This window comes from Daucus carota, chromosome 5 (genome assembly GCF_001625215.2).
Source record: "Daucus carota subsp. sativus chromosome 5, DH1 v3.0, whole genome shotgun sequence".
Lineage (NCBI taxonomy): Eukaryota > Viridiplantae > Streptophyta > Magnoliopsida > Apiales > Apiaceae > Daucus > Daucus carota.
Window position 1 is genome coordinate 21,691,613 of NC_030385.2, and position 16,235 is coordinate 21,707,847.

The following is a 16,235-nucleotide window of genomic DNA, read 5'->3' on the forward strand; positions in this document are numbered from 1 at the left end:
TTGCTTCACTATTTGCTAGATTGAAGTTGGAAACAACTTGTAGCTTCATTCTAGACTCGTTTGAAGTTGAAAAGAACTTGTAGCTTCATTTTTGGTTGTTTAAAATTAGAATCAACTTGTAGTTTCATTCTTGACTCGTTTGAGCCAGTAAACAACTTGTTGCTTCATTATTGGCTAGATTGAAGTTGGAAACAACTTGTAGCTTCATTCCAGACTCGTTTGAAGTTGAAAACAACTTATAGCTTCATTTTAGGTTGTTTAAATTTAGAATCAACTTTTAGTTTCATTCTTGGCTCGTTTAAGCCTGTAAACAACTTTTTGCTTCATTATTGGCTAGATTGAAGTTGGAAACAACTTGTAGCTTCATTCCAGACTCATTTGAAGTTGAAAACAACTTGTAGCTTCATTTTCGGTTGTTTAAAGTTAGAATCAACTTGTAGCTTCATTCTTGACTCGTTTGAGCCCGGAAACAACTTGTTGCTTTATTATTGGCTAGATTGAAGTTGGAAACAAGTTGTAACTTCATTCTAGACTCGTTTGAAGTTGAAAACAACTTGTAGCTTCATTTTCGGTTGTTTAAAATTAGAATCAACTAGTAGTTTCATTCTTGACACGTTTGAGCGCGGGAACAACTTGTTGCTTCATTATTGGCTAGATTGAAGTTGGAAACAACTTGTAACTTCATTCTAGACTCGTTTGAAGTTGAAAACAACTTGTAGCATCATTTTCGGTTGTTTGAAATTAGAATCAACTTTTAGTTTCATTCTTGAACCGTTTGAGCGCGGGAACAACTTGTTGCGTCATTATTGGCTAGATTGAAGTTGGAAACAACTTGTAGCTTCATTCTAGACTCGTTTGAAGTTGAAAACAACTTGTAGCATCATTTTCGGTTGTTTGAAATTGGAATCAACTTTTAGTTTCATTCTTGACACGTTTGAGCGCGGGAACAACTTGTTGCTTCATTATTGGCTAGATTGTAGTTGGGAACAACTTGTAGCTTCATTCCAGACTCGTTTGAAGTTGAAAACAACTTGTAGCCTCATTTTCAGTTGTTTAAAATTAGAATCAACTTGTAGCTTCATTCTTGACTCGTTTGAGCCCCGAAACAACTTGTTGCTTTATTATTGGCTAGATTGAAGTTGGAAACAACTTGTAGCTTCATCCTAGACTCGTTTGAAGTTGAAAACAACTTGTAGCTTCATTTTAGGTTGTTTAAAATTAGAATCAACTAGTAGTTTCATTCTTGACACGTTTGAGCGCGGGAACAACTTGTTGCTTCATTATTGGCTAGATTGAAGTTGGAAACAACTTGTAGCTTCATTCTAGACTCGTTTGACGTTGAAAACAACTTGTAGCATCATTTTCGGTTGTTTGAAATTAGAATCAACTTTTAGCTTCATTCTTGATACGTTTGAGCGCGGGAACAACTTGTTGCTTCATTATTGGCTAGATTGAAGTTGGGAACAACTTGTAGCTTCATTCCAGACTCGTTTGAAGTTGAAAACAACTTGTAGCTTCATTTTCGGTTGTTTAAAATTAGAATCAACTTGTAGTTTCATTCTTGACTCGTTTGAGCCCGGAAACAACTTGTTGCTCTATTATTGGTTCGATTGAAGTTGGAAACAACTTGTAGCTTCATTCCAGACTCGTTTGAAGTTGAAAACAACTTGTAGCATCATTTTCGGTTGTTTGAAATTGGAATCAACTTTTAGTTTCATTCTTGACACGTTTGAGCGCGGGAACAACTTGTTGCTTCATTATTGGCTAGATTGTAGTTGGGAACAACTTGTAGCTTCATTCCAGACTCGTTTGAAGTTGAAAACAACTTGTAGCCTCATTTTCAGTTGTTTAAAATTAGAATCAACTTGTAGCTTCATTCTTGACTCGTTTGAGCCCGGAAACAACTTGTTGCTTTATTATTGGCTAGATTGAAGTTGGAAACAACTTGTAGCTTCATCCTAGACTCGTTTGAAGTTGAAAACAATTTGTAGCTTCATTTTAGGTTGTTTAAAATTAGAATCAACTAGTAGTTTCATTCTTGACACGTTTGAGCGCGGGAACAACTTGTTGCTTCATTATTGGCTAGATTGAAGTTGGAAACAACTTGTAGCTTCATTTTAGACTCGTTTGAAGTTGAAAACAACTTGTAGCATCATTTTCGGTTGTTTGAAATTAGAATCAACTTTTAGCTTCATTCTTGATACGTTTGAGCGCGGGAACAACTTGTTGCTTCATTATTGGCTAGATTGAAGTTGGGAACAACTTGTAGCTTCATTCCAGACTCGTTTGAAGTTGAAAACAACTTGTAGCTTCATTTTCGGTTGTTTAAAATTAGAATCAACTTGTAGTTTCATTCTTGACTCGTTTGAGCCCGGAAACAACTTGTTGCTCTATTATTGGTTCGATTGAAGTTGGAAACAACTTGTAGCTTCATTCCAGACTCGTTTGAAGTTGAAAACAACTTGTAGCTTCATTTTAGGTTGTTTAAAATTAGAATCAACTTTTAGTTTCATTCTTGACTCGTTTAAGCCTGTAAACAACTTTTTGCTTCATTATTGTCTAGATTGAAGTTGGAAACAACTTGTAGCTTCATTCCAGACTCGTTTGAAGTTGCAAACAACTTGTAGCTTCATTTTCGGTTGTTTAAAATTAGAATCAACTTGTAGCTTCATTCTTGACTCGTTTGAGCCCGGAAACAACTTGTTGCTTTATTATTGGCTAGATTGAAGTTGGAAACAAGTTGTAGATTCATTCTAGACTCGTTTGAAGTTGAAAACAACTTGTAGCTTCATTTTCGGTTGATTAAAATTAGAATCAACTAGTAGTTTCATTCTTGACATGTTTGAGCGCGGGAACAACTTGTTGCTTCATTATTGGCTAGATTGAAGTTGGAAACAACTTGTAGCTTCATTCTAGACTCGTTTGAAGTTGAAAACAACTTGTAGCATCATTTTCGGTTGTTTGAAATTAGAATCAACTTTTAGTTTCATTCTTGACACGTTTGAGCGCGGGAACAACTTGCTGCTTCATTATTGGCTAGATTGAAGTTGGAAACAACTTGTAGCTTCATTCTAGACTCGTTTGAAGTTGAAAACAACTTGTAGCATCATTTTCGGTTGTTTGAAATTAGAACCAACTTTTAGTTTCATTCTTGACACGTTTGAGCGCGGGAACAACTTGTTGCTTCATTATTGGCTAGATTGAAGTTGGGAACAACTTGTAGGTTCATTCCAGACTCGTTTGAAGTTGAAAACAACTTGTAGCTTCATTTTCAGTTGTTTAAAATTAGAATCAACTTGTAGCTTCATTCTTGACTCGTTTGAGCCCGGAAACAACTTGTTGCTTTATTATTGGCTAGATTGAAGTTGGAAACAACTTGTAGCTTCATCCTAGACTCGTTTGAAGTTGAAAACAACTTGTAGCTTCATTTTAGGTTGTTTAAAATTAGAATCAACTAGTAGTTTCATTCTTGACACGTTTGAGCGCGGGAACAACTTGTTGCTTCATTATTGGCTGGATTGAAGTTGGAAACAACTTGTAGCTTCATTCTAGACTCGTTTGAAGTTGAAAACAACTTGTAGCATCATTTTCGGTTGTTTGAAATTAGAATCAACTTTTAGCTTCATTCTTGATACGTTTGAGCGCGGGAACAACTTGTTGCTTCATTATTGGCTAGATTGAAGTTGGGAACAACTTGTAGCTTCATTCCAGACTCGTTTGAAGTTGAAAACAACTTGTAGCTTCATTTTCGGTTGTTTAAAATTAGAATCAACTTGTAGTTTCATTCTTGACTCGTTTGAGCCCGGAAACAACTTGTTGCTCTATTATTGGTTCGATTGAAGTTGGAAACAACTTGTAGTTTCATTCCAGACTCGTTTGAAGTTGAAAACAACTTGTAGCTTCATTTTAGGTTGTTTAAAATTAGAATCAACTTTTAGTTTCATTCTTGACTCGTTTAAGCCTGTAAACAACTTTTTGCTTCATTATTGTGACGGACCAACACTACTGAATATAAAGAACCCGATAAATACCACATCTCAGAATTTTCCAACTCAAATAGAAAGCAAAAGCTGATTAAAACTAATAATTTACATCATTAAATTCAACCAACATAAGTTAACATCCACAACAACTACCCAAACCCGGATCGCCACAGGTAAGAGTATGAACAATACTAACTGTTTTTAAACAAAAGGATTAAGTTACAACTCGTTCAACCTATTACAACTTCACCATCCTTTACTTCTCCCTGGAAGGTCCCTAGAGTTGAACTTTCAAGTCTACCTGGGTGAAACGACGCCTAAAGTCGGTTCCCGAACCTCCACAGTTTTTATGGGCAGTCTGTAGCAAACGCACCACTTTCGGGTTTAACTGTAAAATAGAGTTAAAATATTGAGCAAAAGTGCCCAACAAGTATATAATATCCAACCCAACAGTAAATCACAAATAATATGTAAAGCATGGCAATGATATCAAGAATTTAACATGCTTAAAAGATTAATCAATACAATATGATTTAAGCAAAACAGTTTCATTTTTATGGAATTGGAAACTGATTAGACGCTACGAGCTAAGCTGGGTGATCAGCCCACGACAAAGCTCCGAACCCGCATATCCAATACGAGTTCTCAAATATAAAGGATCCTAGGCACACTTTGGCCTTATACAAACATCAGGCTCCCCGCTACAGATGTTTGTAAATGAAATGGTGACTGGCGTCTCAGTCATAAAAACATTTTTCAACCAATTCCCTTTTTAATACAGATACTTCAAATCATTTTAAAATTACAAATCATCGTTGCATAACAGCTTTTAGAATTCTACTATGCCAAGCGTTCTCTCAAGGGAATGATAATTCATAAAGAAAGATAATAAGAACTATTTATGACAAGACTGGGTAATAGCTATTGAGGGTTAAGTGTTTAGGTTCTTATTTAGGTTCATATGACAACCAAGTGAAGTGGTGTATTAGGTAAAGAATACTTCTGGTTTGTTAACATTGAAGAATTCAAGGTATCAATTCTTAAGATTATTGTAAGCTTATAAAGGGGTTTTAGAGAATCAAGTTTATAGGTGAGAGATATGATAGGTTAAAGCATTAAAGGTTATACATGTTCTTCGTTTATAACAATCTAGAATACTTGGCAGCTAGTAGAGTTCTAAACTTTGATTTCGATGATAAACAAGATTGTAATATTCTAAAAATTAAGTATCGAATCATGGCATCAAAATCTTTAAACAAGTTAGTTGGATAATATACTTGCCTTAAGAAACGTGTAGCACAGCTTACAGTTTAGGGTTGGTCCGCGATTGGCTCTTTTCCTGCTCGCCTACTCGGACCTATAAATAGTAATAATAAACGTGTCACGGTTTCATCTCTACCCATTCGCGGAAAAAAAACAATCATACTTTACACTCTATACAAATACTAAGATAATGGTATATAATATTATATAATCAAATAAGAATTAAATGAAATAAGGAAATAATAATTAAATAAATAATATATATATAATATACAACCACCACATAATATATTACTTACACATAGCATATAAACAAGAATCTCACATATGCATATATACAGATATCATACATCTAACACATAAAATTATTGTCTAATTTACAGTTATTTTTCAGTCACATAAACTGCCGGACAGCCACTGAAAGATTAGCAGTTTACTACCATTAGGCTATCTCAATATGAAATGAACATCAAACAAGAAAGGTAGGATATTCAAAGAGATTTCTAACCATATAAGGTATGAAAACATTGATCAAGTAACGAAACGGGAATTTAAAGTTTAATCCAACTATTTAACACCATTCAGCAGCAAGTATCTCAATTACTTCAGTTTATAGCATGATATATCAAGTCTTTTCTCTAAGCAATATGAACAGAAAATATCATAATTGGAGTTATCTAGTCAATCCAAAAAGATTCATCATTTTATCATTTATAGAACTTGCACAATGGCTCATTTAGCAAAACATGGCAGACTTGGACAGTTTTGACATATCTAGCTAATCCAATTTTTATAAAATACAAAGCGACCTCAAATCATGATATTCAAAGAATATAAACCAAAGAGTAATCACATAACCACATTATGAAAACAACAAAAGCAGATTTGGACGTGTGGTTATCAAGTTATGCATTTTTGAAAATGAAGTACACAGCAGAATTGCATCTATAGCAGGGAGGTTGACACTATAAGCTTACAAAATTCATAACTTTAATTATACATATCCAAATCAAGTAATTCTTCTTGGTAATCACAGAAGACTCTACATGGCATCTAGTCACAGAGGTTTTGATATTTTACAACTACTCTCAACATGCTTAATTAGTATCCAAAACAGAGCAAAATTTCAGTTTCCAGAATATTAAACTAGTTCATACAAGAAAATCATATAACTTTAGTTTTACTAAACGAAATCTCAAATTTCTTTTTCCCACTTAAACTACACTTCAGAGCACTTATAAAATCAGTAATTTACACACCATATAACAGCAATTTCACACCTCACTTTAGCTTACAAGAACAGGGCAGGTGTACTACACATCACGAAAATCGATTCTTAAAGCTTAAACTAATATGCAAGCATCAAACTTCCAATTTGATCAAGAATATGCAACATGCCTTCACATATAATCATAACTAAACCATGTTCTACAGAATTTTTTTTTTTTTTGCCTAATCACTAAAAAAAATTGAACATCCGCCTACTAAGCATTTCATCGAGCATCTTTTACACATAAATCAAATAGTGGTTTATAAACACTATAATATAGCAACGAGTTCTGAAGCATCCAATATCACAACAAACATAATCCAAGGCCATGGCTCTCAGTAGATCATTGCCATGGCCAGCCCCTGTCCGAGGAGGCTCGGGTTCCTCCCAAGTCCTCAACTCGAATGGAGGCCCCCAACTCCAAACATTCCATTCCCTCCTGCAATTGATCCCCCAAACTCATAGAATCACTTGCAAGCAATCAATCCCCATCATCACAGTGTATACAAGTATGCATATAATTAAAATCGCGTACGACAAGTGAAGGAAAAGAGATAAAGGGAGGTAGTTACAGTGGTGCAATCGGAACTATCGCTGGAAGAAGGGTGAAGGCAATCGGACGGAGGGTTTGTAAGGCGGTGGTGCGAGAGAGATACAAGGTTCGAGAGGAAACGAGAGAGATTGAGAGATTGAAGGGAGAATAGGATGTTAACCCTTCTGTTTTCTATTTTGGGTTCATATATAAAAGAATTCTTTTGCCCCTTGCTTTATATTAAAACAATTATAAAATCCAAGGGTAAACTGGTAATCTGATAATATGAATGATGAAATCTTGTTGTAAATAGAATTTTTATAAGGTTTAAATCTAGAAACGAATTTTAGAAATAAAAATTTACTAAATAAAGATCCAATCAAAATTTTAAAAATTGAGAATAGATTAAAAGATTAAGAAGGTTGAGAATTTTGTAAATGATTTTATTGTGCATCAAAATTTTAAATATTGGAATGATGGTAAAAAGTTATTTTGGAAATCAGAAGTTCAAAATTGGAACACTTGAATAAAATCAGGGAGCAAGATATAATAATATCACATCTCACAACCAATTAATCACGTAAATAATTACACTAAAAATTAGGATCAAAATATTCTAATCTAATTCACATAAAGCAATTATAAAGTCACGGAAATTAAACAACATAAATAAATAAAGAAAGAGGAAAAGAAAAAAAAAACATAGTACCAGCAATATTATCATAAAAATAGAATTGAATAGATATATTGAATAAATATAATATAATCATCAAAATATTATTATAAAATATTGCGGCGTTACATCCTTCCCCCCTTAACAGGATTCTGTCCCCAGAATCTAACTCTGAAATAAATATGGGTACTTGTCTATCATATCACTCTCTAATTCCCAAGTCGATTCCTCGACCTTTGGGTTTCGCCACAACACTTTAACTAATACAACTTCTTTATTTCTAAGTACTTTAATGCTACGATCTAAAATCTCGACAGGTTGCTCTATATAGGATAAATCTGGCTGAAGTTCAACTGGCTCATGCTCTATAACGCATTTGGTATCCGGATTGAATTTCTTGAGCATCGATATATGAAAAACATTGTGAATCTGTTGCATCTGGGGTGGTAAGGCTAACTCATAAGCTACTTTCCCCACTTTGCGTAGTATCTCAAAAGGTCCTATAAACCTAGGGCTCAGCTTCCCTTTTTTGCCAAATCTAGAAATTCCCTTCCATGGTGATATCTTTAAGAGTACAGGTTCTCCTATTTCGAATTCCATATCTCGGCGTTGTTTGTCGGCGTACTTCCGCTGCCTATCCTGTGCTACCATTAATCTCTTCCGAATTACTTCTATGGCTTCTTTTGTTTGCTGAACTAGCTCTGGTCCTAATACCTTTCGTTCTCCTACTTCTTCCCAACATACTGGAGATCTGCACTTTCTTCCATAGAGGGCTTCATAAGGAGGCATTCCAATGCTAGCGTGATAACTATTGTTGTAGGAAAATTCCACCAATGGTAAGTGATCATCCCAATTCCCCTTGAAATCCAAAGCGCAAGCTCTAAGCATGTCCTCAATAGTTTGGATTGTTCGTTCGCTTTGCCCGTCAGTCTGAGGATGATACGCAGTACTCATCTTGAGTTGAGTCCCCAATCGCTCTTGAAATTGCTTCCAGAATCTCGAATTAAATCGGGGATCCCTATCTGATACTATAGACACTGGAACTCCATGTCGGGTTACTATTTCCTTTAAATACATATGCACTAATTTATCTAACGAAAATCTCTCGTTGATAGGTAAGAAATGCGCTGACTTCGTCAATCGATCTATAATTACCCAGATAGCATCGTGATTACACTTAGTCTTTGGCAAACCTACAATGAAATCCATTGCAATATGTTCCCACTTCCACTCTGGTATCTCTAAAGGCTGTATCAACCCACTTGGTCTTTGGTGTTCAGCTTTCACCCTTTGACAAGTATAGCATCTACTAACCCACTGAGCAATCTCTTTCTTCATATCAGGCCACCAAAAGTTCTGTTTTAAATCTTGATACATCTTTGTGCTTCCTGGGTGAATAGAATATTCTGAATTGTGTGCATCATATAAAATCTCATTTTTCAACTCTTCTACATCTGGGATCCATATTCTTGACGAGAATCTTAATATACCTTGAATATCTTTCTGCGTGCAAATCTCTTCGCCTGTCAACTCATTCATCCTTTGTTCCATTACTTCTTCCTGACATTTCTTTATTTTGTCTAGCATTTCTGGTTGAAAAGTCATTTTATAAACCATATCTATTGGTGCACTCGGGGATCTGATCTCAATTCTTAACTTTTCAAATTCCTTTGATAGTTCCTTCATCATAGTTAGGACATTTAGTGTCTCCTTTCGACTCAAGGCATCAGCTACAACATTGGCTTTCCCTGGGTGGTAACTAATAGTGCAATCATAATCTTTAATTAGCTCTAACCATCTTCGTTGTCTCATGTTAAGTTCCTTCTGAGTGAATATATATTTCAAGCTTTTGTGATCCGTGAATATCTCACATTTCTCCCCGTACAAATAATGTCTCCATAGCTTCAAAGCAAATACTATAGCAGCCAATTCTAAGTCATGAGTTGGGTACCTTTGTTCATGTGGCTTAAGTTGTCTCGAGGCATACGCAATTACTTTCCCATGTTGCATCAATACACATCCAAGTCCTTTATGAGAGGCATCACTGTATATCACAAAGTCTCCTTTATCATCTGGCAACGCTAAAACTGGAGCGGTGACTAACCTTTGCTTCAATTCTTGAAAACTTTTCTCGCACTTATCAGTCCATTCGAACTTCTCATTCTTTCTTGTCAATTTAGTCAGTGGAATAGCAATCTTCGAAAAATCCTTTACAAACCTTCTGTAATATCCTGCTAATCCCATAAAACTTCTTACTTCAGTTGGCGTCCTTGGTCTTTCCCAATTCATTACAGCTTCAACCTTTACGGGATCTACTTTAATACCTTCACTACCAACAATGTGTCCCAAAAATTGTACTTCAGTCAGCCAAAACTCACACTTTGAAAACTTCGCATACAACTTCTCCTTTCGCAACACTTCCAAAGTTATCTTTAAATGTTCCGCGTGCTCCATTTCCGTCTTTGAATATATTAAAATATCGTCAATGAAAACTATGACAAACTTGTCTAGGTACTTCTTGAATACTCGATTCATCAAATCCATGAAAGCAGCTGGTGCATTAGTTAATCCGAAAGCCATAACGAGAAATTCATAATGCCCATACCTTGTTCGAAAAGCCGTTTTTGGTATATCTTCAGACTTTATCTTCAATTGATGGTATCCCGACCTTAGATCAATCTTCGAGAAACATGTAGCTCCTTTAAGTTGGTCAAACAAATCATCAATTCGAGGCAGAGGGTATCGGTTCTTGATTGTCAACTTGTTTAGTTCCCGATAGTCTATACAAAGTCTCATACTTCCATCTTTCTTCTTTACAAACAAAACTGGTGCGCCCCATGGTGAAACACTTGGCCTTATAACCCCTTTATCCAATAATTCTTGCAATTGCTTCGCCAATTCCTTCATTTCCGTTGGTGCCATTCTGTATGGAGCCTTCGATACGGGTTCTGCGCCGGGTAAAAGATCTATTGTGAATTCTATCTGGCGGTCTGGAGGTATGCCTGGAAGTTCTTCTGGAAAGACGTCTGGAAATTCTCTTACTACCGGAATGTCTTCTAGATTAGAGGCTTCCTTACTTTTGTCAATTACATGTGCCAAATATGCTTCACATCCTTTCTGAACCAACTTCTTTGCTTGCATCAGAGTTAGAAATGGTTGAACTTGTTTTTGACCCTTAAATATCACTCTCTTCCCTTGAGGAGTTCTTAGTATTACTTTCTTACCCTTACAATCTATTTGCGCGTTGTATTCAGTCAACCAATCCATCCCTAGAATTATATCGAATTCGCCTAGTTGGAAAGGTATAAGGTTTGCTGGGAAAAGGTGCCCGGTTATCTCTATTTTACAATGGGGACAAATATGATTTACAGATACTCTATCTTGATTAGCTAAAATGATAGATAAAGGTTCATGCAACAGACGGGTTTCACAATTCAGTTTATCAACAAAACTTCTAGATATAAATGATCTCGTAGCTCCAGAATCAATCAATACTTTAGCACTAGTGGTATTCACAGAAAGCGTACCTGCCACTACATCCGGACTCTGAACCGCATCTTTCATATTCATGTTAAAGGTCCTTGCTTGAGTTGGATAGGTTGGAGTTGAATAGACAGGAGTTGAGGTCATCAGAGGTTGATTTGGAGGAATTTGGAATGCTGGGGTCGGCACAACAGATGTCTGGTTCACTAGGTAAGGTGCTGCAGTCAGTTGCATCAATTGGTTATTCCCCGTAGCTTTACATTCCCGTGATACGTGTCCTATCTTCCCGCACTTGAAACATGTGATGTTGGCCTTCTGATTCTTGCATTCATTAGCATAATGACCTTTCGTGTGGCACTTGAAGCAAACGATATTAGCCTTGTTGCAGATTCCCGTATGTCGCTTGGTACAAATTTTACATTCAGGTATTGGAGCTTGCGAGGTTTTCTGGCCACTGGGTGTTTGAGGTCGATTCCCTTGTGGTTTATTACCAAATTCCCTCTTCTTAAAGTTCCCGGATCCACTCTGAGATTGAGATTTAAATCTGGGGTTCCGCGGATTTTGATTCCTTTGACTCGAGCCTTCCTCAGTTGTTTCAAATCTTCTTTTTTTATTGTTCTTTTCTTTTTGATTCTGTTCACTTGATGTAACGCCGCAATATTTTATAATAATATTTTGATGATTATATTATATTTATTCAATATATCTATTCAATTCTATTTTTATGATAATATTGCTGGTACTATGTTTTTTTTTTCTTTTCCTCTTTCTTTATTTATTTATGTTGTTTAATTTCCGTGACTTTATAATTGCTTTATGTGAATTAGATTAGAATATTTTGATCCTAATTTTTAGTGTAATTATTTACGTGATTAATTGGTTGTGAGATGTGATATTATTATATCTTGCTCCCTGATTTTATTCAAGTGTTCCAATTTTGAACTTCTGATTTCCAAAATAACTTTTTACCATCATTCCAATATTTAAAATTTTGATGCACAATAAAATCATTTACAAAATTCTCAACCTTCTTAATCTTTTAATCTATTCTCAATTTTTAAAATTTTGATTGGATCTTTATTTAGTAAATTTTTATTTCTAAAATTCGTTTCTAGATTTAAACCTTATAAAAATTCTATTTACAACAAGATTTCATCATTCATATTATCAGATTACCAGTTTACCCTTGGATTTTATAATTGTTTTAATATAAAGCAAGGGGCAAAAGAATTCTTTTATATATGAACCCAAAATAGAAAACAGAAGGGTTAACATCCTATTCTCCCTTCAATCTCTCAATCTCTCTCGTTTCCTCTCGAACCTTGTATCTCTCTCGCACCACCGCCTTACAAACCCTCCGTCCGATTGCCTTCACCCTTCTTCCAGCGATAGTTCCGATTGCACCACTGTAACTACCTCCCTTTATCTCTTTTCCTTCACTTGTCGTACGCGATTTTAATTATATGCATACTTGTATACACTGTGATGATGGGGATTGATTGCTTGCAAGTGATTCTATGAGTTTGGGGGATCAATTGCAGGAGGGAATGGAATGTTTGGAGTTGGGGGCCTCCATTCGAGTTGAGGACTTGGGAGGAACCCGAGCCTCCTCGGACAGGGGCTGGCCATGGCAATGATCTACTGAGAGCCATGGCCTTGGATTATGTTTGTTGTGATATTGGATGCTTCAGAACTCGTTGCTATATTATAGTGTTTATAAACCACTATTTGATTTATGTGTAAAAGATGCTCGATGAAATGCTTAGTAGGCGGATGTTCAATTTTTTTTAGTGATTAGGCAAAAAAAAAAAAAATTCTGTAGAACATGGTTTAGTTATGATTATATGTGAAGGCATGTTGCATATTCTTGATCAAATTGGAAGTTTGATGCTTGCATATTAGTTTAAGCTTTAAGAATCGATTTTCGTGATGTGTAGTACACCTGCCCTGTTCTTGTAAGCTAAAGTGAGGTGTGAAATTGCTGTTATATGGTGTGTAAATTACTGATTTTATAAGTGCTCTGAAGTGTAGTTTAAGTGGGAAAAAGAAATTTGAGATTTCGTTTAGTAAAACTAAAGTTATATGATTTTCTTGTATGAACTAGTTTAATATTCTGGAAACTGAAATTTTGCTCTGTTTTGGATACTAATTAAGCATGTTGAGAGTAGTTGTAAAATATCAAAACCTCTGTGACTAGATGCCATGTAGAGTCTTCTGTGATTACCAAGAAGAATTACTTGATTTGGATATGTATAATTAAAGTTATGAATTTTGTAAGCTTATAGTGTCAACCTCCCTGCTATAGATGCAATTCTGCTGTGTACTTCATTTTCAAAAATGCATAACTTGATAACCACACGTCCAAATCTGCTTTTGTTGTTTTCATAATGTGGTTATGTGATTACTCTTTGGTTTATATTCTTTGAATATCATGATTTGAGGTCGCTTTGTATTTTATAAAAATTGGATTAGCTAGATATGTCAAAACTGTCCAAGTCTGCCATGTTTTGCTAAATGAGCCATTGTGCAAGTTCTATAAATGATAAAATGATGAATCTTTTTGGATTGACTAGATAACTCCAATTATGATATTTTCTTTTCATATTGCTTAGAGAAAAGACTTGATATATCATGCTATAAACTGAAGTAATTGAGATACTTGCTGCTGAATGGTGTTAAATAGTTGGATTAAACTTTAAATTCCCGTTTCGTTACTTGATCAATGTTTTCATACCTTATATGGTTAGAAATCTCTTTGAATATCCTACCTTTCTTGTTTGATGTTCATTTCATATTGAGATAGCCTAATGGTAGTAAACTGCTAATCTTTCAGTGGCTGTCCGGCAGTTTATGTGACTGAAAAATAACTGTAAATTAGACAATAATTTTATGTGTTAGATGTATGATATCTGTATATATGCATATGTGAGATTCTTGTTTATATGCTATGTGTAAGTAATATATTATGTGGTGGTTGTATATTATATATATATTATTTATTTAATTATTATTTCCTTATTTCATTTAATTCTTATTTGATTATATAATATTATATACCATTATCTTAGTATTTGTATAGAGTGTAAAGTATGATTGTTTTTTTTCCGCGAATGGGTAGAGATGAAACCGTGACACGTTTATTATTACTATTTATAGGTCCGAGTAAGCGAGCAGGAAAAGAGCCAATCGCGGACCAACCCTAAACTGTAAGCTGTGCTACACGTTTCTTAAGGCAAGTATATTATCCAACTAACTTGTTTAAAGATTTTGATGCCATGATTCGATACTTAATTTTTAGAATATTACAATCTTGTTTATCATCGAAATCAAAGTTTAGAACTCTACTAGCTGCCAAGTATTCTAGATTGTTATAAACGAAGAACATGTATAACCTTTAATGCTTTAACCTATCATATCTCTCACCTATAAACTTGATTCTCTAAAACCCCTTTATAAGCTTACAATAATCTTAAGAATTGATACCTTGAATTCTTCAATGTTAACAAACCAGAAGTATTCTTTACCTAATACACCACTTCACTTGGTTGTCATATGAACCTAAATAAGAACCTAAACACTTAACCCTCAATAGCTATTACCCAGTCTTGTCATAAATAGTTCTTATTATCTTTCTTTATGAATTATCATTCCCTTGAGAGAACGCTTGGCATAGTAGAATTCTAAAAGCTGTTATGCAACGATGATTTGTAATTTTAAAATGATTTGAAGTATCTGTTTTAAAAAGGGAATTGGTTGAAAAATGTTTTTATGACTGAGACGCCAGTCACCATTTCATTTACAAACATCTGTAGCGGGGAGCCTGATGTTTGTATAAGGCCAAAGTGTGCCTAGGATCCTTTATATTTGAGAACTCGTATTGGATATGCGGGTTCGGAGCTTTGTCGTGGGCTGATCACCCAGCTTAGCTCGTAGCGTCTAATCAGTTTCCAATTCCATAAAAATGAAACTGTTTTGCTTAAATCATATTGTATTGATTAATCTTTTAAGCATGTTAAATTCTTGATATCATTGCCATGCTTTACATATTATTTGTGATTTACTGTTGGGTTGGATATTATATACTTGTTGGGCACTTTTGCTCAATATTTTAACTCTATTTTACAATTAAACCCGAAAGTGGTGCGTTTGCTACAGACTGCCCATAAAAACTGTGGAGGTTCGGGAACCGACTTTAGGCGTCGTTTCACCCAGGTAGACTTGAAAGTTCAACTCTAGGGACCTTCCAGGGAGAAGTAAAGGATGGTGAAGTTGTAATAGGTTGAACGAGTTGTAACTTAATCCTTTTGTTTAAAAACAGTTAGTATTGTTCATACTCTTACCTGTGGCGATCCGGGTTTGGGTAGTTGTTGTGGATGTTAACTTATGTTGGTTGAATTTAATGATGTAAATTATTAGTTTTAATCAGCTTTTGCTTTCTATTTGAGTTGGAAAATTCTGAGATGTGGTATTTATCGGGTTCTTTATATTCAGTAGTGTGGGTCCGTCACAGGTTGGTATCAGAGCCACAGGTTTGAGTCACTGAACAATAACTAGGATGACATAGTAGGCAAGGTTAATAGTTAGTGTATTACCATACCTAGGATGTTATCATCCGAGAGAGTGAATCTAGGTTTGAGATAGTAAGTAGGAATTTTCTTGGAGAGCCAGCTTTTGGTTCAGCTGTTAGCCAATGAACTTCAGTGATTGTCAATGAGTTTCGATCTAACAACCACAAATAGGATAGTTGCACTATCCGTCCTAGTTTATTCCTATTATTATAATGTTGTTTTTGTTGAACTTAACTATTTCCTTCCAGTACCCGTACTTTGAACTAGTTCTCGTGTGGAATTCTTTGTTGTACCTTTATTTCCTTCATATGCACCAGAATTGTTTCTTTCTCGCTATCTATTTATTGCTTAACTATTAATGTTTCACCTAATCATGATTATAATCCGTTTGATTGCATAATTGACATCTTGGTAGATGTATGACCATGTGTATTAAACCAGTCCCTTGTTTTACCTCAGCATA

General features: G+C 35.0%; 1 long non-coding RNA gene across 1 annotated transcript; it reads right to left on the reverse strand.

The window, feature by feature from the left end:
- Positions 1-4,059: 4,059 nt before the first annotated feature.
- Positions 4,060-7,237, reverse strand: LOC135152606 (uncharacterized). The gene is made up of 3 exons (XR_010291929.1): positions 7,089-7,237; positions 5,265-5,340; positions 4,060-4,371 (listed from the first exon to the last, which is right to left on the reverse strand). It is a non-coding gene; the product is annotated as an uncharacterized LOC135152606 (long non-coding RNA).
- Between the last annotated feature and the right edge of the window lie 8,998 nt (positions 7,238-16,235).